The sequence below is a fragment of the Scyliorhinus canicula genome, chromosome 3 (assembly GCF_902713615.1).
Source record: "Scyliorhinus canicula chromosome 3, sScyCan1.1, whole genome shotgun sequence".
NCBI classification, from domain to species: domain Eukaryota; kingdom Metazoa; phylum Chordata; class Chondrichthyes; order Carcharhiniformes; family Scyliorhinidae; genus Scyliorhinus; species Scyliorhinus canicula.
The window spans coordinates 241979882-242005311 of record NC_052148.1 but is presented as its reverse complement, the minus strand read 5'-3'; the positions used below and the strand labels follow the sequence as shown (position 1 = coordinate 242005311).

Here is a 25430-nt window from a genome sequence, read left to right as displayed (position 1 = left end):
CAAAGTATACATTTTGTTATCATTCCTTTCAGACTGTTGTTACTTATTAGTCTGAGGATAGTCTTGGTAGCTTCAAATAAGGGGCAGTGACGGATGATTCAGCCAACGACCCAGCTAACAGATCTCAATCAAAACTCAGGAAAAACACTTGGGGAGAGGTAGGCCTCATCACTGCAGATTGATATCCTTCTTGCAGTGCCTTCACAATCAGTAATGTGCTCAGACCCAGCTTTTCAATGAATCATCTCCCAAAAGCACTCCTCTCATACTACAGAGCGGGTGGGATGTGTGGAGGAAAGGAGGCCACTGCTCCACTTACCTACCCACTCCATCTCAATAATCCCCCACTCCACCCCCAAAACCACTTAAATGGTGGAGCCCTTTTTGTCAGAGATGCATATTACAATTCTGTTCTAAAGGATATATATATATATTCAAAGCCTGCCTTTTCTTTATCTGACTCGAGCTGTACTTCTGTTTTTTCCCCTCAAATCTTAGATTTCCAGGGTTTTTTTTTGGATCATCGCAAACCTGTCTGGGCAGTTGCTTTGCACAGCTCGTGTAAAATAATATTTTTAATAAAGCAGGTGATGTTTACTTATATTCTTGCACGTTTAAATTTGGCCTGAGGGAAGCGGCTAAATAAAAGAGCAAGCTGTTTATGGGGCGTTTCTTCCATTTTTCTTTAGATGTTGGTAGCGACGATGGGTTTGCAGTGGCAGCTTAGCAGTGGGGTGGTCTTCCTGTGCCAGACTTCTATCGTCGACACACGTCTGAATCTACTCCTCTTCTGCTGGTTTCAAAGGGCTTCCTTCAGAGGCAATTGATAAGTTGGTAACTGAGCTAAATTCTGCTCAAGGAGAGTTTGAATTTCTGCCAGCCAATTCCAGCTAGGAGTGGGTACAGGGCAAATGCAAGTCTTGACGTCACCTCCGTTTCTTTTTAAGCCTTCCAAAACAGTGGACTTTTTTTTACCAATTAAGCCCATAAGCATTTTGCAAACAATGATAGCTATAAAGTGTACACAAAGTGCAACTTGTACACTGGGTCTGACAGTATACAGTACTTGATTTTGTGAAAACAGTGTAAAATGATTTAGGACATGGCTACATGGACAGGTCAGGGCGTTTTCACAGCTGACATGACGAGAAACAAGATTCAATCAAGAGCAGATGAAATTATGGGACAGAACTCCTACATATCCAGCTGGGAGGTGTTTGGCTGAAGGGTTAAAACAACCCCTTGCCATCTCCTCACAGCTTTGCTCAAAGGCATTTACTATAGTCCGGCCAAGTCTTCTGAATATTTACCTCTACCACAAGCTTGTTCGTGTACACAATCACTGGCAAGTACTCAGCTAACATTTGACCTCCACAAATTGCACTTTGCCCGACTGGCTGTCATGCAGCAGGGCTAGATTTCTGTTTTGTTAAAAATCAGACCAGCGACTGTTCATTATTCTCCGAAGACGTCTCCATTTCTTGCAAGCTGCAGCACAAACCCTACAACCTGAACCGCATCCAGTAATATCTCTTCAACGCCAAGCAGAGGCGGTGTGCTGCAGCCTGCACATATGAGATGCTTCACTGACTAGAGCCAATACGAAGAAGGCTATTTATTAGCGGTGAGCTGCTCTTCTACAAGCTGCCCATTAAATGGAGGCCAGAACCACCCTCCCCCGCACTTACTCGTTCTTTAGAAGTCAATAACAAGTTCCATTTCAGTACTAATCGCATTTACTTTTGCAGTCACATAACTGGCCACCTCAGCTGTTGTAGTGAAGTGTGGAGGTGGGTGTTGACAATAGCAAAATATAAACACTTTATTGTACAAAATACTTTTGAATCAGATTACACATTTTCTAGGCACCCTTTGAATTGCAATGCCACATATTATAAGCTGCAAGAAAGGCCCCACATTTCTAATACCAGGGTCTGGCAATGGCACCGAAACAAAGGGCCGTTAGTATTACCAATCAGCAAGGTGTGACCAACCAGATTGCTTTACTTCACATCAGAAGAAACTTTCTAGCACAACACAGGAAAAGCTGCCTGCTAAAACAGACTGCTGATGTAGCAGCAGCCACACAGAATGTACACAAATAGAACGTGATGATCAACATGTTTAACACTTTTTGGACTGCTTTGTGAACTAAACTCAAAATAGTAATGAGGTTAATATTGAAATATTTATGATCCGTTTTTCTGATGGCTCTGTGGGTGTGAAGGCACCACCACACTGATCCACACTTGACCTGTGGATATCCCCCCCCCCCCCCCTCCCCGTTATAGTTGGCTCCAGCTTCAGCACTTGGACTGGTGAGTAAAATCAGCCAGGTTCTTGCGCAGATTAACTTATTGTTTATCGAGTGATTAACTTATTGTTTATCGAGTGATTCCTGCTGAACTGTGTGCCTGCCTGCATCAGTGTGTGTTTGACTCTGTGTGAGTGTGACTCTGTGTGTGTGTGTCTACGTGTATCTATCTGTCTTTAATTGTAAGTTGATGTGTTTCTGTGTCCATGTGTGTGTGTGTGAGTGACTGGGTGTGAGTGTGTGTGTATATATGTGCCCATCTTTAATGTTGGCTGGGTGTGTTTTTGTGTATGTGTGTGGGGGAGGATGGCAATACAGTGGCTCAGTGGTTAGCATTGCTGCCTCACGGCGCCGAGGTCCCAGGTCCGATCCCGGCTCCGGGTCACTGTCTGCGTGGAGTTTGCACATTCTCCCCGTCTTTGTGTGGGTTTCGCCCCCACAACCCAAAAGATGTGCAGGGTAGGTGGATTGGCCACCCTAAATTGCCCCATAATTGAATAAAAATGAATTGGGTACTCTAAATTTATTTTTTAAAAAGTGTGTGTGTGGGGGGGGGGGGGGGGGGGGGTGACTATGCGTGTCTATCAGCCTTTAATTGTGGTGGTTGCGTTTCTGTGTACGTGTTTGTATGTGGGTGACTGTGTGTGTGTGTATATGTGTTTGTGTGATACTAGATGTCTATACATATATTTGTGCTTGAGCATGACTGTGTGTGCTTGTTTGTGTGGATGACTATGTTAGTGTGTGTATGCATGTGCTACTGGGTGTGGCTGTGTGTGTGCGCTTGTTATATGTGTCCACCTTTAATTGTAGGTGTTAAGTTTCTGTGTGTGTCTACGTTGGTAACTTTGTGTGTGCGTGTATTTGTATGTGTGTGTAATTGTGTGTGTGGGTGGGTGACTGTGTGTGTCCGTGAGTGGGTGACTGTGTGTGTGACTATGTGCATGTGTCTATGTGGATGACTGTGTGTGGGTGTCTGTGCCTACATAGGTGGCATTATGTATGCGTGGGTGACTCATTTATGCGTGTATGGGTAACTGTATGTGTGTGTCTGTTTGTGGGTGACTGTGTGCGTGTATGTGTGTGACTCTGTGTGTGTCTATCTCTATGGATGACTTTGTGTGTTTGTGCCTTTGTGGGTGTCTGTGTGGGGAGGGGGAGAGTTGACTGCTTATGTGCGTGGGTGACTGTGTGTGGGTGACAATGTGTTTGTGGGTGACTGTGTGTGTGTGACTGTGTTTGTGTGTGTCTGTGTGTGGGCAACTCTATACATGTGTATGTGTGTGTGGGTGACTGTGTGGGCAACTGTGTGTGGATGACTGTGTGTGACTGTGGTAACTGTGTGTGAGTGACTGTGTGGATGGGTGACTGTGTGTGTCTATGTGCATGGGTGACTCCATGTGTGTCTGTGTGTGGGCAACTCTCTGCGTGTGTCTGTGTGTGGGTGACTGTGTGTATGTGGGTGGGCAACTGTGTGGTTGGGTGAGTGACTGTGTGTATTTGAGTGTGGGTGGGTTTTTTAAAATTAAATTTAAAGTACCCAATTCATTTTTTCCCAACTTTTAAAACTGAATTTAGAGTACCCAAATCTTTTTTTTCCCAACTAAGGGGCAATTTAGCATGGCCAATCTACCTACCCTGCACACCTTTGGGTTGTGGGGGTGAAACCCAGACAGACATGGGGAGAATGTGCAAACTCCACAGGGACAGTGACCCGGGTGCTGTGATCAAACCCGGGTCCTCGGTGCTATGAGGCAGCATTGCTAATCACTGTTCACCATGCTGCCCATGTGTGTGCGTGGGTGACTGTGTGTGTGTACAGGTGACTGTGTGTGTCTCTGTGTGAGTGACTCTGTGTGTTTGTGGGTGGGCGACTGTGTGTGTCTGTATGTGAGACTGTGTGTGTGTGTGACTGTGTGTGTGGCTGTATGTGAGACTGTGTGTGGGTGATTGTGTGTGTGTCTATATGTGAGACTGCGTGTGTGTGTTTGTGGGTGACTGCATGTGTATCTGTATGTGAGACTGTGTGTAGGTGACTGTGTGTGTGTCTGTATGTGAGACTGTGTGTATGGGAGACTGTGCATGTGTCTGTGTGTGAAACAGTGTGTGTGGGTGACTGTGTGTGTCTGTATGTGAGACTGTGTGTCTGTATGTGAGACTATGTGTGTGTATGTGAGTGACTGCGTGTGGGTGACTGTGTGTGTCTGTATGTGAGACTGTGTGTCTGTATGTGAGACTATGTGTGTGTATGTGAGTGACTGTGTGTGGGTGACTGTGTGTGTCTGTATGTGAGACTGTGTGTCTGTATGTGAGTCTATGTGTGTGTATATGAGTGACTGCGTGTGGGTGACTGTGTGTATCTGTATGTGAGACTGTGTGTGTCTGTATGTGTGTGTATGTGAGTGACTGTGTGTGTCTCTATATGAGACAGTGTGTATGTATGGGGGGTGACTATGTGTGTGTCTGTCTGTGAATGCATGTGTATAGGTGAAAATCAGATGAGGACAGTGTCATTGTTCTATTGCAATTCCTAATATAGAGAAATAGTCTTCTGTCAACTCTCACATGTTCAGAATATCCACCAGGCAGTGCATAATGCCTATGGAAACCCTATTCCATTAGAAGAGAAATGTGTTTTAAAAAAATATTTTAACTTTTCTCAGACTTTAAAATTTACTTTTCTTTTTCAGTGGGTTGGGAACCCTGATTCTTTTAGTCAGCTTTGCACATGATCCAGCCTCAAGGTGTGACTGGATCCCGTGTAATATAAAGGGTTAACAGATGGGATATGCAGGTGATGATGATGCTCGGTGGACACATTCATAGAATTTACAGTGCAGAAGGAGGCCATTCGGCCCATTGAGTCTGCACCGGCTCTTGGAAAGAGCACCCTACCCAAGCCCACACCTCCACCCTATCCCCATAACCCAGTAACCCCACCCAACACTAAGGGTAATTTTGGACACTAAGGGCAATTTATCATGGCCAATCCACCTAACCTGCACATCTTTGGTCTGTGGGAGGAAACCGGAGCACCCGGAGGAAACCCACGCACACACGGGGAGGATGTGCAGACTCCGCACAGACTAGTCAGTCATGTATTAGACTCTCTCTCTCTCTCTCTCTCTAGAGAGAGAGAGAGAGAGAGAGGTTGGAATCATGACTAAGAGCGATGTGCCTACGCTGTAACCTGTTTAGAAGTTGCACTAATAAATAAGTGTTAAGCAGTGCATCTACAGCCTGTCTACTAACCAAGTCCCATGTTTAGAATCCAAGACAGAAGAACTCAATCTCAGAACATGGTGGCAGCTCAGAACAGCCCAGAGTGAATCAAAATTCAATTTCCCCTGACTCCTTGGAGAAATGTTAGGCCTTTGCTTGGTGTTATTCATTGATGGTCCAAGCTATGTTTGCTAGCTCACTGTGCAGGGAAACCCACTTGCTAACATTCAAAGCTCGCTGAAGAATTAGCAACGGGTCAGCTCTCCAGTTTCATTTTTGTTAGTGCAAACCAGGGCAGATACATTGTGATGTTAATAATCAATTTACCCAAATTCAGGGCAGCACGGTGGTGCAGTGGTTAGCACTGCGGGCTCACGGCGCTGAGGTCCCAGGTTCGATCCCGGCTCTGGGTCACTGTCCGTGTGGAGTTTGCACATTCTCCCCGTGTTTGCATGGTTTTCGCCCCCACAACCCTAAAATGTGCAAGCTAGGTGGATTGGCCACTCGAAATTGCCCCTTAATTGGAAAAATGATTGGATACACTAAATTAAAAAAATTTTTTTTTAACTCAAATTCATCTTTCTGGTAATTACGAGAGTCAGGACTCAGAGTCAGTTCTATTTCTGAATATCCCTCCAATTTCTCTCTCTCTCTCTGAGACTGATCAGTTCCATTGTGGAAGCTGAACCTCTCCACCCAGTGTTTCACAGTGCGGCTCCACAACTGGGCCCTGAGCGTCACTACTGCACTGAAATCACTCAGGGGAAAAAGTGGGACACACATCAGAAATAAAGGAAACAGAGGAAAGCGGAGATTTTTAGGGAATTTCTTCAAACACCAAGGTAAAATAAATATCATTGCACATTCGACTACTACGATCCCAGACTACAGCAGGACATTTTAATAGGTCTGCAGACCACATATGAAATTGCTGCATTGCCAGTATATTTGAGGTCAGTGGCCACTTCCCCCATTCGTGCCTTGTAAATGGAGGAAGTTATGGCAAGTGAAGCATGAATGGAGCTAATCCTAAAGGCTCTCTTGTATCTGGGAGCTAACGGGAGCTCCCAGCACTAGATTCATGTTCTCGCAGTTACTTCCTCTGCAGACTTTGTTTTAACACGTTCGTTGGCCTCCAGCTTCATTTCTGCCAAGTCCTCCTTATCAGCCTGGTTGCAAAATGTTAGAAAGGAGTCCCCATGTCGTCACGTTGCTTATTGGCGTCAGGAAAATTGCAAGTGTTATTTGTGAAAACATGGAGACAGGTCACTTTGCACCATTTTCAGATTTTACGTTTTCGATTTGACTTTGAAAAATTTTCTCTTTAGCCCTCTCCCATGCTTTAAATGATGCTTCATTAGTTCGGATGGCCCTGCGTAGGGTGTTTTACAATGAAGTGTGTAAAGGTTGATGCACGCCAAATTTAATCCCTTCCTCTTTCCTCTCTGAGAGGGATCTGGCTAACTGCACGGAGAGAGTTACATTTCATTGATCTAAAGTCAGAAGATAGCGAGCTGACTATTCATTTAGGCTGTATTTCAGAGCAGAAGGAGAAAAGAAGAGAAGGGAGGAGAAGTCATTTTTTATGAACTTCATGTGCGCTTCATTTGCTAAACTTTAGGCCTGAAGAAAGTTCCTGTTTTTTTCAGTGGCTGGCACACGTTTCCAGTTACAAGGTGTCCTTCAGAGGTTACATTCTGCACTTGCCACCCAGCAATGGTGAATGGCATTCGAAGAGCATGGGCTTGGAGAACTCTGCAGCTCCCTCTCTCATTCGTGCACCCTTGGTTTGTGGTTTCTGCAGACGGGAATGTGTGGCTCTTAAACTTCCCCTTCAGCTCTCAGGGTTTTCACTGCTTCTTATCAGTGAAAACGATTGCATCTCTGAAGGCAGATAAGATGCACAATGGCTGATGTGCTAAGCTTTACTTGAATATACCTGTTGCCCTTTTGTGTCCTCCTCCTTCTTTGGCAGTCCCTAAAGGTTGAGGATGACTCCAGGAGGGGGTGGGTTCTGTGGTGGCTGAATAGACCAATCCTGGAGCCGCAGACTCCTTCACAGGTGGGGCAGGCGGTGATCGATGAGGCGAGGGTGTGGGACACTCTGGATTCTGCGCACTCTTTCCACTGCTTATATTTGGCCTCCATGTGCTCCACTCGGTGATACTCAAAGTGGTTGGCACCTTAACGGTTGCTTCTTCTCCAGTTTGTGCGTGTAAGGCGAGCGATTCCCACGTTTCGGTGGGGATGTTGCATTTATTTAGAGAGGCTTTTAGAGTTTCCCAGTTGCGTTTCCTCTGCCCTCCAGAGTGATCATTTTCCATTGCAGAGCTCAGAGTACAGCACTTGTTTAAGCAATCTTGTATGGGCATGTGGGAAATGTGACCCGCCGATTGAAGCTGGTCAAGTGTCAACCAGTGCCTCGATACCAGGGATATTGGCCTGAGGGAGGATGCTCACAGTAGTAAGTCTATCCTCCCAGTGGATAGTCAGGATTTTGCAGAGGCAATGTTGGTAAGATCTCTCTGGGGATTTGAGGTGTCTGCTGTACATTGTTCATGTTTCTGATGCATACAGGATGGCGGGGACCATGGCTGCTTCATGGACCATGAGCTTGGTGCTGGATTTGAGGTCTCGGTCTTCGAACACTCTATTCCGAAGGCTGCGCTCACCCATTGGAGTCAATGTTGGATTTCATCACTGATGTCTGCCCATGCCAAGAGGCAGTTCCCAAGGAAGGAGAAATGGTCTACCTTGTCCAGGGGCTTGCCATGCATCTTGATGGACACGGGGGCAGTGTTGTGTGGTAGGAGCGGGCTGGTAGAGAACCTTTGTTTTCCAGATGCTTTCTTAGACTTCTCGGAGTTTCAGTTTCTCCACCATAGTATGTACCTTTGCTATTTTCTTGGACTGTCAGCTGTTAGTGCTGGAATTAGGTACTCCTGAATATGAAAGGAAGTACTCTGAAGTTATAGTGCATTCACACAATTAATAGTGTATTTCACTCGAGCTGTTCAAGTATTGATAGCCCAGCCTCCTTAATAATATTTTCTTATTTACTGTTGCTGAACACCGAGGTAGAAAAGAAACAGCAGCACAGAATCCCAGCCCCTGCACTCAAAATCAAAAACTAAAACACAGCCTCTGAGGCGGAGCATTATTGGGAATGTCAGGCAAGCACCTGAATGCTGTAGGAGTGGGAAACAGATGGATTGGGGGACTGCCACCAGCCAACGCACCACTCTATGGCCCACTTAAGATGATGCTTCAATTCCTTCAGTTATTTTCTCGCAAAAAGCCACCATTTAATTTGGTGCCCATATGGACAGCATTTTGCCTACAATATCTTCACTAAAAACTCGAGCCGGGTTTCAATCCATTGAAGGCACAGTGTGGCTGTCGTACTGTCCAGAATCCACTAACTTGCTTTGAAACTGGACACCACTCTGGACACACTTAAGGGCACCAGGGCTAAGGATTCTAACCTGTCTTATGGTCTCTCATGGCAGATTCATGCATTTATTCCAATTCCACATCCATACACAGCAGCTATTATTTTCCTCTTTCAATGCAGCTGCAGCTAAATACCTCCCCAAGACAACCATGAGTAGAACAGCGAGGTCAAATATCTTGAGGGAATGTTGGACCAAAAGAAGAATAGTTTTCTTTGGCATGTGCAGTCTAGCTTAACCCTTAAGGTTTTTTTTAGCAATGCTGCCTCACAGCACCAGGGGCCTGGGGTCAATTCCAACCTTGGCTGATTGTCTATGTGGAGTTTGGAACGTTCTATACGTCTGCGTGGGTTTTCTCCAGGTGCTCTGGTTTCCCCCCACAGTCCAGGGATGTGCAGGTTAGGTGCCCCTTAGTGCCCAAAGGTTAGGTGGGGTTATGACGTTGCGGGGAGCGGGTGCCCAGGTGGTGTGCTCTTTTGGAGGGTCGGTGCAAAGTCAAAGGGTCGAACGGCCTGTAGGGATTCTATGATTCTATTTTTAAAAAATTTTAGAGTACCCAATTATTTTTTCCAATTAAGGGGCAATTTAGCGTGGCCAATCCACCTAACCCTGCACATCCTTGGGTCGTGGGGGTGAAACCCACGCAGACACGGGGAGAACGTGTAAACCCCACAAGTGCGGCGACCCAGGGCCGGGACCCGACCTGGGTCTTCAGCGCCATAGGCAGCAATGCTAACCACTGTGCTGCCCATGATTCTTTTTTTAAATAAATTTTTATTCAACAAGTAGCAGGACAACACATCAGTGACAGAGCTTGTGAGAACCTGTCCAACCGGTGTAGTGCAAACAATTTGTTGTTCTATAGTATGATGGATGGTACCCCCCCCCCCCCCCCGATCCTCTCCTCTGCCTCCCCTCCCTAGTTTCCCATCCCATGATGCTGCTCACAAACAGGCCTTTGAAGATGGTAATGAACTGCTTCCACCTGGAGTGGAACCTTGCTCCGACCCCCAATGGCAAATTTGATCTTTTCTAGCCTCGGGAATTCTGCCAGATCAACCTCAGACATGGCCTTGACATGGTCCAGAATCTGATCAATCTTGGGCAGGAGCAGAACATGTGGGAATGGTTGGCCAGTCCCCCCCCCCCCCCCGACATCGCTCTCATCATCTTCCATTCCCGGGAAGAACCCGCTCATGCATGTCTTAGTCACGTGAGCCCTGTGCAGCACCTTCAGTTGCATCAAGCTCAGCCTTGCATAGGAGGTGGTGGAGTTCACTCTGTGCAAGATCTTGCTCCAGAGTCCTCCCTCCTAGTTTGAGGCCTAGTTCTTCCCCCCACCTCTCTCTCTTTTCATCCAGTGGGACCCTAACCTCCTCTGGCAGCCGTCCATATATGTCTGCACACTTTCCTTACCCTGACCCGTCCTGTGATATCAGTCTGACTAGCAGGCTGCATTTGGGTAACTGGGGGAACAATGGGGCCTCCTTACAGAGGAAGTCCCATATCTGAAAGTACCGGAGCTCATTCCCTTTCAGGAACTGGGGCTTCTCTGTTTGTTGTCATAGGGCTGCCACTCTGCCATCTCCATATAAGTCCCTGACCCTCAACACCCCTTCCTCCCTTCTCCAGGTTTTAGATGTGGCGCCCATTCTGGACAGGATGAATCTGTGGTTCTTACCAAAAGGAGCTGAGGCAGACATGTCTCTTGGCTTGAAATGGTGTTGAAGCTGATTCCAGGCTATCACCACCGGGCTCGATGAGTACTTGGCAAGGGGGGATTGGAGTGGGTGGTGACCAGTGCCCGCAGGAATGACCCTACACAGGAAACCTTTTCCATCTGCATCTGTTTTGTCTCCTGCTATCCCAGCTCAAAATGAGGACCAGGCGTAACAGCACTCATGGGGGTTTCTCAGGGGACTGGAGGCCCCCAGCTGCATGCCCTTTGGATAGGGTGGTGCCTTGGCACTGCTTGTGCCACCTGGGTGCCACCTCAGCACTGCTAAGGTGCCCAGGTGGCACTGCCAGCTGGCATGGGCACTGACAGGTTGGCACTTCCCTGGGGTAAACAATTGCTCTGTGCCATCTGGCACCTAAGTCATAATGCATTCATAGGGCCCACGATCAGGCCAGGGACCCTCCTATATTGCATTCGGGTTGGGGGGGTGGGTGGGGCGGGAGGTCAGGAGTTGTTTCGGGAGCCTCGGAGTTAGGTTTGAAGGGGGAGCTTATTGGCCCATAAAATTCAAACCTTATGAAAGGGAGAATTCCCCTGTTATACAGACCCCCAGCCCCCCCCCCCCCCCCCCCCCTTCCATGGCAGGTTCAATGACAGATGGGCAGGTTTGAAGTTGGGACTCATGAATTCCAGCATCAGGCCTGCATGACACCCGCCCGTCTGTCCTCAAAGCTTTTAAAATTGTACATGGGGCGTCAGCCACCTGCCCACTCTTGGGCCTATTGAGGCCCTAAAGTGGCCAATTAATGACCACTTAAGGACTGCAACTCACTCCCATTAATATTTTCCTCATGACAGAGGAATGGCTATGCCATTCAGGATACTTAGCAGCTTTAGGTTCTGGGCAAGGAGGAGACCTGCTACGGAGACTCCCTGGGCAATTCGGAGGCACCCAACATCAGGTCGTTCTCCCCCTCCCGCTTCTCCCTCCCCCACTTTAATTCTCTCCCTTGGTTTCTTGAGCCTTTCCCCCTCCCCATCGACCTGGACCTGGACTTACCTGTGCTTCTTGACATGGTGACTGCCTGTAGAGCTGCAGGGCAGCCACCAGGGCTGCAGATGGGCTCCCTCCACCTGATGATTTAGCATGGAAGGGAGCTTCTTGGTCCGTAAAATTCAAACCTTGTAAAAGGGAGAATTCCCCTGTTATACAGAATGGGATTTTCCAGACTTCCGGTGGCAGTTATGCAGCAATAAGCCACACATGTGGGAGCTCCCGTTTTAAAGAGATTTTTCGGCTCTTTCGAGAGCCCAAAACGGAAATTTCTCGACGTCTCCCGGTGGGGGAAGGTGTGCTGAACGACTTTCCCTGCAGTCCATGACTCGAACTCGGAGTGGAAAGGTGGAAAAAACAGCAGCAGCTCCTCAGAAAAAACGGGGGAAGGGATCCAAGATGGCCACCGACAAAGCTCCAGGGGAGTGGAGACTCTGGGCCCAGAAACAACAAACTGATCTCCTGCGCTGCTTTAAAGAATTCAAGGATGAAGTACTGAGCTCTCTGCAGGAAACAAACAGAAGGCTGTCAGAGATTCAGTCCACCCAGGGTGCTGCCATCAAGAAGTTGCAGACGCAGGCCATTGAACGAGAGGAGGAGGCCGTGGTCCTCGTGAGTAAGGTGGAGGGGCACGAAGCACTCCACAAGAAGTGGCAGGAACGCTTCGAGGAGCTGGATCACCGCATGAGGCGGAAAAACCTGCGGATCTTGGGCCTTGCGGAGGGGCTGGAGGGATCGGACCTGACAGCCTATGTGGCTGTAATGCTGGGTTCGCTAGTGGGGGTCGGGTCTCTCCATCTGCCCCTGGAGCTGGAGGGAGCACACAGAGTACTGGCCAGGAGGCCTAAGGAGAATGAACCCCCGCGTGCGGTGCTGGTGAGGTTCCACCGGTTCAGTGATCGGGACTGCGTGCTGCGCTGGGCCAAGAAGGTGAAGAGCAGCAATTGGGAGAATGGGGTAGTGCGGATCTACCAGGACTGGAGTGCGGAGGTGGCTAAGCGGTGGTCCGGATTTAATCGGACGAAAGAGGTGCTTTATAGAAAAAAGATAAAGTTCGGAATGTTGCCGCCCGCGCGCCTGTGGGTAACTTATTCGGACCGGGACCATTATTTCGATTCCCCGGAGGAGACGTGGGCCTTCGTGCGGACGGAGAAACTGGACTTGAACTAGGGGTTGGGGGTTGCGAGGTCGGCTGTAAGATATTAGTGCTGGATTCGGCTGTTGCTGTGTTCTCTTTTTCTTCTGTTTTTTTCTTCTTGTTTTAGTACTTTTGCAATTTTGATATGGTTATTTACGGGGGGGGTTGTTCTGCTATGTTTTTGTTTTTGTGCTTGGGGCATTGTTTGGGCTGTGTATCTTGCGGGGAGGGTCGGGGGGGTATGTTGTATTCTATGTCGGAGTGGGGGTATGGAGGGGGGCTGATATTTGGGAGCTGCGTCAGAAGGGTGTGGTGGGGCAGGGCGAAAGCGCGGGCTTTCCTCTGGTTTCCCGCGCTGCGGGGCTGGGGGGGCGGAGATGGTGACGGGGGAGGCGGGGCCTTAACTGGTTCTTCCCCGCGCTGGAGCGGTGCCAGGAGGAGGGATAGATTGGGGGATGATCCCACTTCGGGAGGGGTCGGGCTATTGGCGGGAGTTTCCGGGGTCAGCAGAAGTTAGCTGACCCACGGAAGTACAATGGAGGACGGTTCGCGGCTGGGAGGGTTCCTAGCCTGGGGGGGAAGGGAGGGGGGGAAAGGGGAATACCGGGTTGCTGCTGGTAGGGTCAAGAAGGAGCTGGTGGGGGCTGGGGGGACAGAGGTGAGGGGTTGTCGCTATGGGGACGGGGTCGAGCAGGGGACGCTGGCCTGGGGCGGGCAGTCGACGGGCTATGGCTAGCCGACGGGGGAGGGGGGCGGGACGCCCTCTGATCCAGTTGGTCACCTGGAATGTGAGAGGGTTGAATGGGCCGGTGAAGCGGTCAAGGGTACTGGCTCACCTGAAGGGGCTAAAGGCGGATGTGGCAATGCTTCAGGAGACCCACCTGAGGGTGGCGGACCAGGTCCGCCTGAGGAAGGGATGGGTGGGGCAGGTTTTCCACTCGGGGTTGGATGTGAGGAACCGGGGAGTGGCGATTCTGGTGGGGAAAAATGTGTTGTTTGAGGCATCGGAGGTGGTGGCGGATAAGGGGGGTAGGTATGTGATGGTTAGGGGCAGGCTACAAGGAGAGAAGGTGGTACTGGCTAGTGTGTATGCCCCAAATTGGGACGATGCGGGCTTTATGAGGCGTATGTTGGGACGGATCCCGGATCTGGAGGCGGGAGGTCTGATCATAGACTTTAATATGGTGTTGGATCCTTCACTGGATCGGTCCAGCTCTAGGACGGGTAGGAGGCCGGCGGCGGCCAAGGTACTGAGAGGGTTTATGGATCAGATGGGTGGAGTGGATCCATGGAGGTTTGTGAGGCCGAGGGCACGTGAGTACTCTTTCTTCTCCCACGTACATAGGGTCTACTCTCGGATAGATTTCTTCGTGGTGAGTAGGGGACTGATTCCGAGAGTGGAGGAGGCCGAGTATTCGGCCATTGCAATCTCTGACCACGCTCCACATTGGATAGAGTTGGAAATGGGGGAGGTGCGAGACCAACGTCCGTTGTGGCGGTTGGATGTGGGGTTGTTGGCGGAGGAGGAGGTGTGTAGGAGGGTCCGGGCAAGTATTGAGGGGTACCTTGAGGTGAATGATACGGGGGAGGTTCAGGTGGGGATGGTCTGGGAAGCCCTGAAGGCAGTAATTCGTAGGGAGCTGATATCCATCCGGGCACACAGGGAGAGGAGTGAGAGGGATAGACTGGTGGGAAAGATGCTGGAGGTGGACAGGAGGTATGCAGAGGCACCAGAGGAGGGACTGTTGGGGGAGAGGCGCAGCCTGTAGGCTAAATTTGATTTGCTGACCACTAGAAAGGCTGAGGCACAGTGGAGGTAGGCACAAGGGGCAGTGTACGAACATGGTGAAAAGGCGAGTAGGATGCTGGCTCATCAGCTCCGTAAGCGGGATGCGGCTAAGGAGATTGCTGGAGTGAGAGACAAGAGTGGGAATGTGGTGCGGAAGGGGGTAGAGGTGAATGAGGTCTTCAAGGACTTTTACGGGGAACTGTACCAGTCGGAGCCAACGGGGGAGAGGAGGGGAATGGAGAGGTTCCTTGCCAGGCTTTCTTTCCCGAAGGTGCAGGAGGAGAAGGTGGAGGGGCTGGGTGCGCCGATTGAGCTGGAGGAGCTAGTTAAGGGGATCGGGCAGATGCAGTCAGGGAAGGCACCGGGGCCGGATGGGTTCCCGGTGGAATTTTATAAAACGTTCGTGGACCTAGTGGGCCCCTTGCTGGTGCGGACACTCAACGAAGCGTGGGAAGGGGGGACTTTGCCCCCGACGATGTCACGGGCGCTGATCTCGTTAATTTTAAAGAAGGACAAGGACCCCCAGCAGTGTGGTTCATACAGGCCCATATCTCTCCTCAACGTGGATGCTAAGGTGCTGGCAAAAATCCTGGCCACCAGGATAGAGGACTGTGTGCCAGGGGTTGTGCATGAGGACCAGACAGGTTTTGTGAAGGGAAGGCAGCTGAACACGAATGTGCGGAGATTGCTGAATGTCATTATGATGCCGGCGATTGAGGGGGAGGCAGAGATAGTGGTGGCGCTGGATGCAGAGAAGGCCTTCGATAGAGTGGAGTGGGGGTACCTATGGGAGGTTTTGGGGAGGTTTGGATTTGGTGAAGGGTTCATTAGATGGGTAAGGCTGCTATATGAGGCCCCGATGGCGTGCGTGGCCACGAATAGGAGGAGGTCGGAGTACTTCCGGCTTTACCGAGGGACCAGGCAGGGTTGCCCCTTGTCCCCCTTGTTGTTTGCACTGGCAATCGAGCCGCTGGCGATGGCATTGAGAGATTCAGAGAGGTGGAGAGGCTTGGTGCGAGGTGGAGAGGAACATAGGGTGTTGTTGTATGCCGACGACCTGTTACTGTATGTGGCGGACCCGGTGGGAGGGATGCTGGGAGTGATGGAGTTACTAGCCGAGTTTGGGACCTTCTCAGGTTATAAATTAAACTTAGGCAAGAGCGAGGTGTTTGTGGTGCACCCTGGAGACCAGGAGGAAGGAATTGGTAGGCTCCCGCTTAGGCGGGCAGGGGAGAGCTTTAGGTACCTGGGGGTGCAAGTGGCCAGGGACTGGGGGACTCTCCACAAGCATAACTTTACCAGACTGGTAGATCAGATGGAGGAGGAGTTCAGGAGGTGGGACATGCTGCCATTGTCGTTGGCGGGGAGGGTGCAGTCCGTCAAAATGACAGTGCTTCCGAGGTTCTTGTTCCTTTTTCAGTGCCTGCCCATATTTATCCCCAGGGCCTTCTTTAGGAGAGTGACCGGCAGTATTCTGAGCTTTGTGTGGGCACATGGGACTCCGAGAGTGAGGAGGGTATTCCTGGAGCGAGGAAGGGATAGAGGCGGGCTGGTGCTGCCCAACCTTCTGGGGTACTATTGGGCAGCCAATGTGTCAATGGTGCGTAAATGGGTGATGGAGGGGGGAGGGGCGGCGTGGAAAAGAATGGAGATGGCGTCATGTAGAGGTACAAGCCTGGGTGCCATGGTAACGGCACCGTTGCCGCTCTCCCCCAAGAGGGTTACCACGAGCCCGGTGGTGGCGGCGACCCTAAGAATCTGGGGACAGTGGAGACGGCATCGGGGGGAAACAGGGGGCTCGATGGAGGCTCCACTGGGTGGCAACCATCGGTTCATCCCGGGGAACACGGATGGGGGATTCAGGGGATGGCAAAGGGCGGGCATCAGCAAATTGAGGGACCTGTTTATTGGCGGGAGGTTTGCGGGCCTGGGGGAACTGGAAGATAAATTTGGCCTTCCCCAGGGGAACATGTTCAGATACCTGCAGGTAAAGGCGTTTGCTAGGCGACAGGTAGAGGGATTCCCTTTGCTGCCCTCGCAGGGGACGATGGACAGAGTGCTTTCGGGGGTGTGGGTAGGAGAGGGGAAGGTGTCTGACATCTATAAGGTAATGCAGGAGGTGGAGGAGTCGTCAGTGGAGGAGCTGAAGGCTAAATGGGAGGAGGAACTCGGCGAGCAGATAGAGGATGGGACTTGGGCGGAGGCCTTGGAGAGAGTCAACTCCTCCTCCTCATGTGCGAGCCTTAGTCTCATCCAATTTAAGGTGCTGCACCGGGCCCATATGTCCGGGACTAGGATGAGTAGGTTCTTCGGGGGTGAGGACAGGTGCACCAGATGTTCGGGGAGTCCTGCGAACCACGCCCATATGTTCTGGGCATGCCCAGCACTGGAAGAATTCTGGAAGGGGGTGGCGGGGACGGTGTCGAGGGTGGTTGGATCCAGGGTCAAACCAGGGTGGGGACTCACGATTTTTGGGGTTGGGGGGGAGCCGGGAGTGCAGGAGGCGAAAGAGGCCAGTGTCCTGGCCTTTGCGTCCCTATTAGCCCGTCGAAGGATTCTGTTACAATGGAAGGATGCAAGGCCCCCAAGCGTGGAGACCTGGATCAGTGACATGGCGGGATTTATAAAATTGGAAAAGGTCAAATTTGCCCTGAGAGGATCAATACAAGGGTTCTATAAACGATGGCAGCCTTTTCTGGACTTCCTGGCTCAGAGATAGGTAACTGGGTCAATAGCAGCAGCAACCCGGGGGGGGGGGGGGGGGGGGGGGGGGGGGGTTGCATTATTGTAGTGTTTATTCTGTAACTTTATAGTGTGTTAATTTGCGTTGTTGTTAAAATGCTGGGTTGTTCATGGGGATGGGGCGAATGTATATGATTGTTAATATTATTGTTATTTTCGGTATTTTACTAAGGTGCGTTATTGTTGTATAAAATCAAAATTTCTCAATAAAAATTATTTTTAAAAAAAAAGAATGGGGTTTTCCAGATTCCCCCCCACCCCTTCCATGGCAGGTTCAATGGCAGACGTTGAGAGGACAATGCAGCAGGAGCCAAAACATTGGTTCCCACCAGTGTAAAATGGCAGTAGGGGCGTGCGTTCCCGTCTACCATGGCGGATCACCAATCTCCATGGGATGAAAGCCCAACCGGAGTCGTTCCCACCCAATCATCCGCACTGCCAGTGGATTTTCATGCCAGTCCAGATCACATCTGGCCTAAGGTGGCATGGAAATGTCAGACTTACCTACAACATGGCATAGGGTAGCTCGGAAGTGAAGATGGAGGCCCCCAGCAGCTGGACTCTGAAACACCACGTGCAGCCGTGGGTGAGCAGAGCATCTACAACATGGATCTTCTATCATCACAATCTTCCAGGAGGTGTATCTTCTGACTTCAATTGTGGCCTTTTAAATATGGCGCTGGGGTATGATGGTGGGACGTGACCCACCCAATCCGCCCCGCCACACTAAATGTTGGGAAACCCCCCAACTACATAACCAACTAGGCCAGCGCCGCGCAACATTCGATAAATTCCCAGCAGCCTCTTCCTATTCCCAACGCACAGGACTTAGACCCAGAATTCAAAATTTAAGCTAAGCCACAGGTACATAAAGGGAATTTTGAAAACCAAGATTATAGACAGGCCTATAGCCCCCAGCATGAGACTTAAATCAATTTATATAAACTCCTTCTGCCTCTTTAAAACCAAACAGTGAGAATTGTGACTGAGGTTTTAGTGAGCAGATCATAATTTAGTATAAAACTGCAGAAGGACATGAGCTCTAATTAAACTTCATGATGTGCATTGTGGACACATCACATTTGCCATAAAAAATAACCAGTCGTTGGGATGCCTAACCCCCAGAATGGAAGATCAATCTCCAGGACACTGCTTTGTGCAACCCTAGTGAAAAATCATCGGGGAACTAAGAGATATATTTTTTGTCATCTAAAAATATTTCTGTTTACCAGATATTAACATATTGGGATAGAGAAGGGAACAGGGTGGCGGGTGCTATTTGGCGGCCTGTCAAGCATCATCCAATTAGGTAACGCTTTGCTTTGCAATTGGCAGGCAGTGGGGTCACAAAGATCAATTGGTTGACCGACTATTGACAAGAGTGTGGGGCATGTCACGTGATGAAATCTCCAGGATTACATTCAGTCAGAGCTGGCAACCCTTCTGGCCATCCTTTTTTCCCCCTGCCGCATTCAAATCTGATGCAAAATAGCGATTTTGTTTCTGGGTGTGCACAGGCCACTACATTGAGCAAACTAAGCAGACCTCAGCGGATTCAGTCAACTCCAATGTGAGCTCTTCTCTGAGTATTTTCGCCATTCAACCCCTGGCTAGAACAATGGCAGCAGCGCGAGTTCAATTCCTGTACCGGCCTCAAAAATGTGGCGACAAGGGGCTTTTCACAGTAACTTCATTGAAGCCTACTTGTGACTATAAACGATTATTATTATTATTATTGTTTCCCTTTCATAGATCATCCAGTCTTCATCCCAACAGCTAGCAAGTAACAATTTAGGGCCTGATTCATTAATCCCTTCATCTCAGGGACGTTGGGCGAGCGCCCTTTGCCACAAACGGGGACCAGACGTAACAGCACTCCTGGGGGTCTCCAAGGAGAGGCCACCAGCTGCATGCCCTTTGGGCAGGATATTGCCCTGGCACTGCTGGTGCCAGCCGAGCACTCTGGCAGTGGCACTGGCAGGATACCAGGTTGGCACTGCCAAGGTGCCACGCTCACATTTCTTGCGCACGTGCAATCGGGTTGGGGTTCCCTGGCGTGGATGTTCGGAGGTGCGGGTGGAGGAATAATTTTCCCATATTGCATTCCCATAGTGCATTCCCATATTGTGTTCAGGCTGTAGGGGAGGTCGAGGATTCTTTTGGAGGCCTCCAAGATTGGGATGCCATTTGATCTCTCGCTACAACAGGGCGTTCTGGCGAGCGGAGCTCCCCATTCTAAAAAACGGGGCTATGTGCGGCCTTGGCCGCGCGTTCCCCGTTCAGGCCCCTTATTCAACACGAGTCGCGTTGAACAGTCACGTGTTTCTCAGCACTGCGAGTGCCGGGAAACACACGGCTAAACACACTCGCTCAGGGACTTTGTTCCCTTTTGGGAAGATCGCGCCCATGGTCTCTCTCTCCTTCTGACTGAACTGGATAAGCGATATGGGATCATTTTCAACCCCAGTGAGAGGTGGAAAACCGCTGGTAGCCGATCAGTTTTACCCTATCATTGACCTCAAAGGAAAGGGAAGTTGGAGCAGGACAGTTGAGCGATCTGCTGGCAATAGTTTTCTCACCCTGTCGATTTGAAACTTCTCAGCAGGAGTGCGCTGGGCTCCGTTCTTTAAATTGCATTTTCTCCACACGTTAATTTTCCCATCTTCCTGCTCACTACACCTTGACCTTTGAATTGGAGCTCTGTTGCACACAATAAAGAGATGCCACAGATGGTGAGGTAGACAAGCTTGTGATGGACAGGATCTTAAGGGGCAGCTGCATGAAAAACACGCACAGGGTTATTTTGGGACACTTACAAATTGGTGCATAATCTACATTTCTTTGCAACGCGTCCAGATAAATTATAAATAGATTGGTTCAGCAGCATTCGGCATTGAGATAGTCCAAGCTTTACTGATATGCATTCATGTGAGCTAATTAATCGAAAGAACTGTAAATGAGAAACAATGAGGGCATTTGTCTGAAACTGTAGGCTGCACTGGAAACTGCTTCAAACAAAATTAAAAGTTACAGAGGAGCGGAACGTTGCAATTGGCATGTGAATTCTGTGTCGTCCAATAAACCGCAAACCCTATCTCCCGCCCCACCCACAAGTTGCATAAACAATGTACAAAAAACAACGATTAACCCTAAAGTCAGTTCTGGTCACTATTTTCATCACTTGATTCCACATGCAAGAAGGAAAGGATGAAGAAGCAGTGTTTGTGGCTAACTCACTCATTTACTGCAACCAGACATGGAAATTACAATTTAGCACAGTAGGGAATGATTGTGCGTCTGACTTTGGGCTTGCATGACATGGGAAACTCAAAGCTCCATAGTCTTTTATTACATAGTTGTTTACAAATGGCATTGCCCAGAAAAGGCATGTTAACATTTAATAAGCAATTTAAAGTTAGCCTGGGGGTGGTGGTGTTTGTGGGGTGGGCGTGGGGGGGGGGGGGGGGGGAGGGAGAGAGAGAGAGAGAAGGAATCCTAATTACAGCTGTTCATAATGATCCCCACATCTTCTGGTGCTGTCTACCTATTTTGAAAGAGATGTCCAACAGAACTGAATCAGAACCAACTGATCCCACAACAAATACTGCTACAGGAAATGGGTGGCAACTGTAAAATATCCTCTTGCCACTCTGCTCCGCTGCCAAAGAAAACAAGAGGGTTACATTTATATAACTCCTTATCGCATCTCCGTGAAAGGTCCTAAAACGCCTTGAAGACAATGAAATACACTGAACTGGAGCAACGGTTGCTGTGTTGGCAAACAATGCAGCCATTTTGTGCACAACAGGACCCCACATACAACAAATCAAATGAATGCACCGTTGTGCTGCGTTTAATGTCTGTTTCCCGAGAGATAAATATTGCTCAGGAGACTAAGTGAACCACTGACCTTCCTGAAACTGTGCTATGAACTGGGCCATCTAACCTTTCAGGTTAGGGTCTGAGATCTGTTTTTAACCAGCCAGTCAGGACAAAAAGATAGGTGGTGAATTTCTCTTGCGATTCTTCAGCTCCTGTGTAGTTGTGGTGAACGTATTGCTACTGCAATTCACCACTGTATTGTACTGTATTATGTTGATGCCCCTGTGGGCTCCGTCTGTGGCTCCGCCCCCTCAGGTGTGGTATATAAACCTGCAGCCTGTAGGCGGCACTCAGTACAGAGCAGCCGCAGGCAGGCACAGATCTAGCTTATTAAAACCACTGTTCACTTTAACTAATCGTCTCGTGTGAATTGATTGTCGCATCAGTAGTCACTTTAGCTGCTGCTGCCATTTTCCTGGAGTTTCCCTGGGCTCTCCAACTGGAGTTGTGGCAGATGTGTGAAAGAGCCCCAGGGAAAACTCACCCCCTTGCTGCTAACGTCAGCACTAACTGGACTAAACCGCTAACTGGGCAAAACCACGTTCCTTTAGAACGGCCGGGTGCTGCTCTGATTTTGTGGTTGTTACCCTGGGTGGACCCCTACTTTGTGGCTCCAGGAGGCACAGGGGTTTACCCCAATATGAATGGCAGTAGCTCTGCCCCACCTTCAAACGTTTTTTCTTCGGCAAATTGCTTTTGTAGTGGTGGTTGTGGGGGTGGGTTGTGCGGCTCTTTGGCTGGTTGAGGGTTGGTGGAGTGGTCCGTGTACTCGGCAAGGAGACCTTCAATCAGGGATGTTTAGAAGCTGGACAGGTTGTGTTCTGCTGCTTGTGGGTTGAGTGTGGAAGTGATTGGAGCCAGGGATCAGGTGATTGTTCTTCAAGGAATGTTTATGCTTCGTATTTGATAAACGTTTATTCACGGTAGAGGATGAAGAGCTGTTGTTTTGGGGTTTCTTTTGCTAGAATGAGACCGGGTTGAATTTTTTGTGGGTGGCGGGAGGAAGACTTGGGAGAAATATCGAGCTGAAATGATAAAAATGAAACAAATGTGTATGGTGCCTTGCAGGAAAATCAAACAACCTCCAAGGTGGGGGAGTGGGCTCAGGTTTTTGGGAAGTTCCACAAAGGGACAGTTCTCCGCACTTTTACTACTGCAAATAGAAATTCTGCTGGGAGAGTCCGACACGGGAGAAGATGGGGTTGTGTGGCAGATTGTGGCAGATTGGGAAGTGGCAGAGAAATTATCTAGGGAACACCATGGGCAGGATTCTCCATCCAGCCGTGTGCTTCTAGGCGGCATGCCATTCGCTGGCGGCGCGATTCTATACTCCTGCTGCTTATCAATGAGATACGTTTCCCACTGAAACCCAACACCACCAGGAAACCCATGGGCAGGGGAGCTCTGCCAGCGGGAAAGGAGAATCTCAACGGCCGGAGAATTCCGGCCCACATCTGTTCACATCATTTTGTGCAAATTACTTTGTGTGCGGAGTTCAGTATTGGGTCAGGACTAGGGCAGACTGATGACTGGAAGTTGTGCCTTACCACACTGCCATGAGGAAGAAGAAAATTGACCGTCAAATTCCACAGCCGCAGCATAGATGACGGCTTCTAAACAGCAGGCATGACTGCGCTCCAAGAGTACAGAGGGCAAATCGGTTTGAAAGTCTTGGAACTGTCTCAGCAGCAAGATCAAAGTAACAAGTGACACAGGAAGTGGCTCACCTGTGGCCCAAGACAGCAGGGAAAGAAAGAAATGTACTCTCTTGACCTCAAAATACTAGGGCCAAGATTCTCTGATTCCACGCTGGGTCGGAGAATCACGGGGTGTGCACGAGAATCGTGCCACGCAGCTCTGACACCGGACCGGCGATTCTCTGGCGACCGGAGAATCGCTGCCGATCGCGCCCGCGCTGTTGGGGGCCATTGAAAGGGGCCCCTGCGGCAATTCTCCGCGCTTGATGGGCCAAGTGCCCACCGAGTCCCGCTGGCGTCGTTTGCTTATGGTCCTACCCGTCAGGACGTTGGCGTTCTGGCTGCGGGGGCCGTCCTGGGGGGAGCATCCGTCTCCAGGGGGGGTCCTCCACAATGGCCAGGCCCACGATCGGGGCCTGTCAATCGCCAGGTTGGCTAATTCCGGGGGTGGGCCTACGTTCCTCCGCGCCGGGCTCCAGTAGGGCTCCGCCATATTGACCGGGGGCCGGCACGGAGACAGCAACCCACGTGCATGCGCGGACCCGTTCCGGCCGTGTTATGAACGTGCGGACCGACGCCGGCCGTGGCGCGCATGTGTAGACCTGCGCCAGCCGTGGCGCGCCGGATTTCGAGCGCACAGCACTCTGGCACCATACTAGCCCCCGAAGAAGGGGTGAATGCCTGGGCCTGGAGACGCCGGTATTGCTTGTGCTGGTTTTGACGCCGGCGTCAACACTTGGTCGGGATTACAGAGAATCCCGGCCTAGAACTTTCAAAAAAAATAATAATGAAACAACTGCCAGAAAGGCATGACGTTATCTTCACCACCAAAGTCAAGGTTGGCAAGCTGCAGAAGTTGAAACTTCCTCACTGTTTTATTTAAAAACTATTACATGACCAAGAACAGACCATTAGGGAACTTGAAACAAGAGGCCCCACAATCTGACTAGCCTGGGAGAAGTCAGGGGTGGAGGGCACGATGGGAGTGGGGGAAATCGACACGACACATAGCACATCGCAAAGCATAACTATAAGTTCCAATAGGTCACATATGTTAACCAGGAATCCCCAATACTATCCAGATTCTACCTCCCCAAACTGGACCTATAAACCTATAAGATTAAAAAAAAAATTTAAAATGCTGTCCAAAGTTTACTGTGTACAACTTCACAGAGTTTATTTAACAAAAGGCACTGTTTAAACCAGAAAAAATCCAATTCCATTCAGTTTTGTATCACGATCTTCGTGGGATATTTATCATTGAGATATATTTAAGCCAGAACAGCTATAAGCAATTCTTCTGTGTTGATGAAAACAAAACATTAGCATTTGCATAGTGTCCTTTTGAGGGTGGGCGAGAAGCAGTCTTAAAAGGGCAGTACCCTGCTTCAAGTAGACCACCATCATACCGATGCCAATGAAGAACCAGGCAACGTGCCTCAATGACTACCGTCCGGTGGCCTGGACATTGATCATTATGATGTGCTTCGAGAGGTTGGTCATGAGATTCATCAACTCCATACTCCCAGAATGCCCTGATCCGCTGCAATTCGCATACTGCCACAACCCATCCACAGCAGACACCATCTCCCTGGTTTTACACTTATCCCTGGAGCATCTCAACAACAAGGACTCCTACATCAGACTCCTATTCATTGACTACAGCTCCGCCTTCAGTACCATTATCCCAGCCAAGCTCATATCAAAGCTCCAAAACCTAGGACTTCGCTCTTTACTCTGCAACTGGATCCTCAACTTCCTGACCCATAGACCACAATCAATAAGTATAAACAACAACACCTCCTCTACGATAGTCCTCAATACCGGTGCCCCACAAGGCTGCATACTTAGCCCCCTACTATACTCCCTATACACACACGACTATGTGGCAAAATTTGACTCCAACTCCATCTACAAGTTTGCTGATGATACGACATAGTGGATTGGATCTCGAACAACGATGAGTCAGAGTACAGAAGGGAGATAGATAACCTAGTGGAGTGGTGTAATGACAACAATCTCTCCCTCAATGTCAGCAAAACTAAAGAGCTGGTCATTTACTTCAGGAGGCAAAGTACTTTACACACTCCTGCCTGCACCAACGGGGCCGAGGTGGAGATGGTTGACAGCTTCAAATTCCTAGGTGTGTACATTACCAAAAATCTGTCCTGGTCCACCCCATGTCGATGCTACAACCAAGAAAGCACAACAGCGCTTATACTTTCTCAGGAAACTAAGGAAATTCGGCATGTCCAGATCGGCTCTTATCAACTTTTACAGGTGCTCTATAGAAAGTATCCTATCTGGCTGCATCACAGCCTGGTATGGTAACTGCTCAGCCCAAGACCATAAGAAACTGCTGAGTCATGAACACAGCCAGTCCATCACGAAAACCCGCCTCCCGTCCATTGACTCGGTCTACACTTCCCGCGGCCTGGGGAAAGCGGGCAGCATAATCAGAG

The 25430-nt window shown here is 49.7% G+C and overlaps 1 protein-coding gene across 4 annotated transcripts in view; it reads right to left on the bottom strand.

The window, feature by feature from the left end:
- Nucleotides 1-25430, bottom strand: part of maml3 (mastermind-like transcriptional coactivator 3) — a 631458-nt gene that overhangs the window by 189351 nt on the left and 416677 nt on the right. The window lies entirely within an intron of this gene.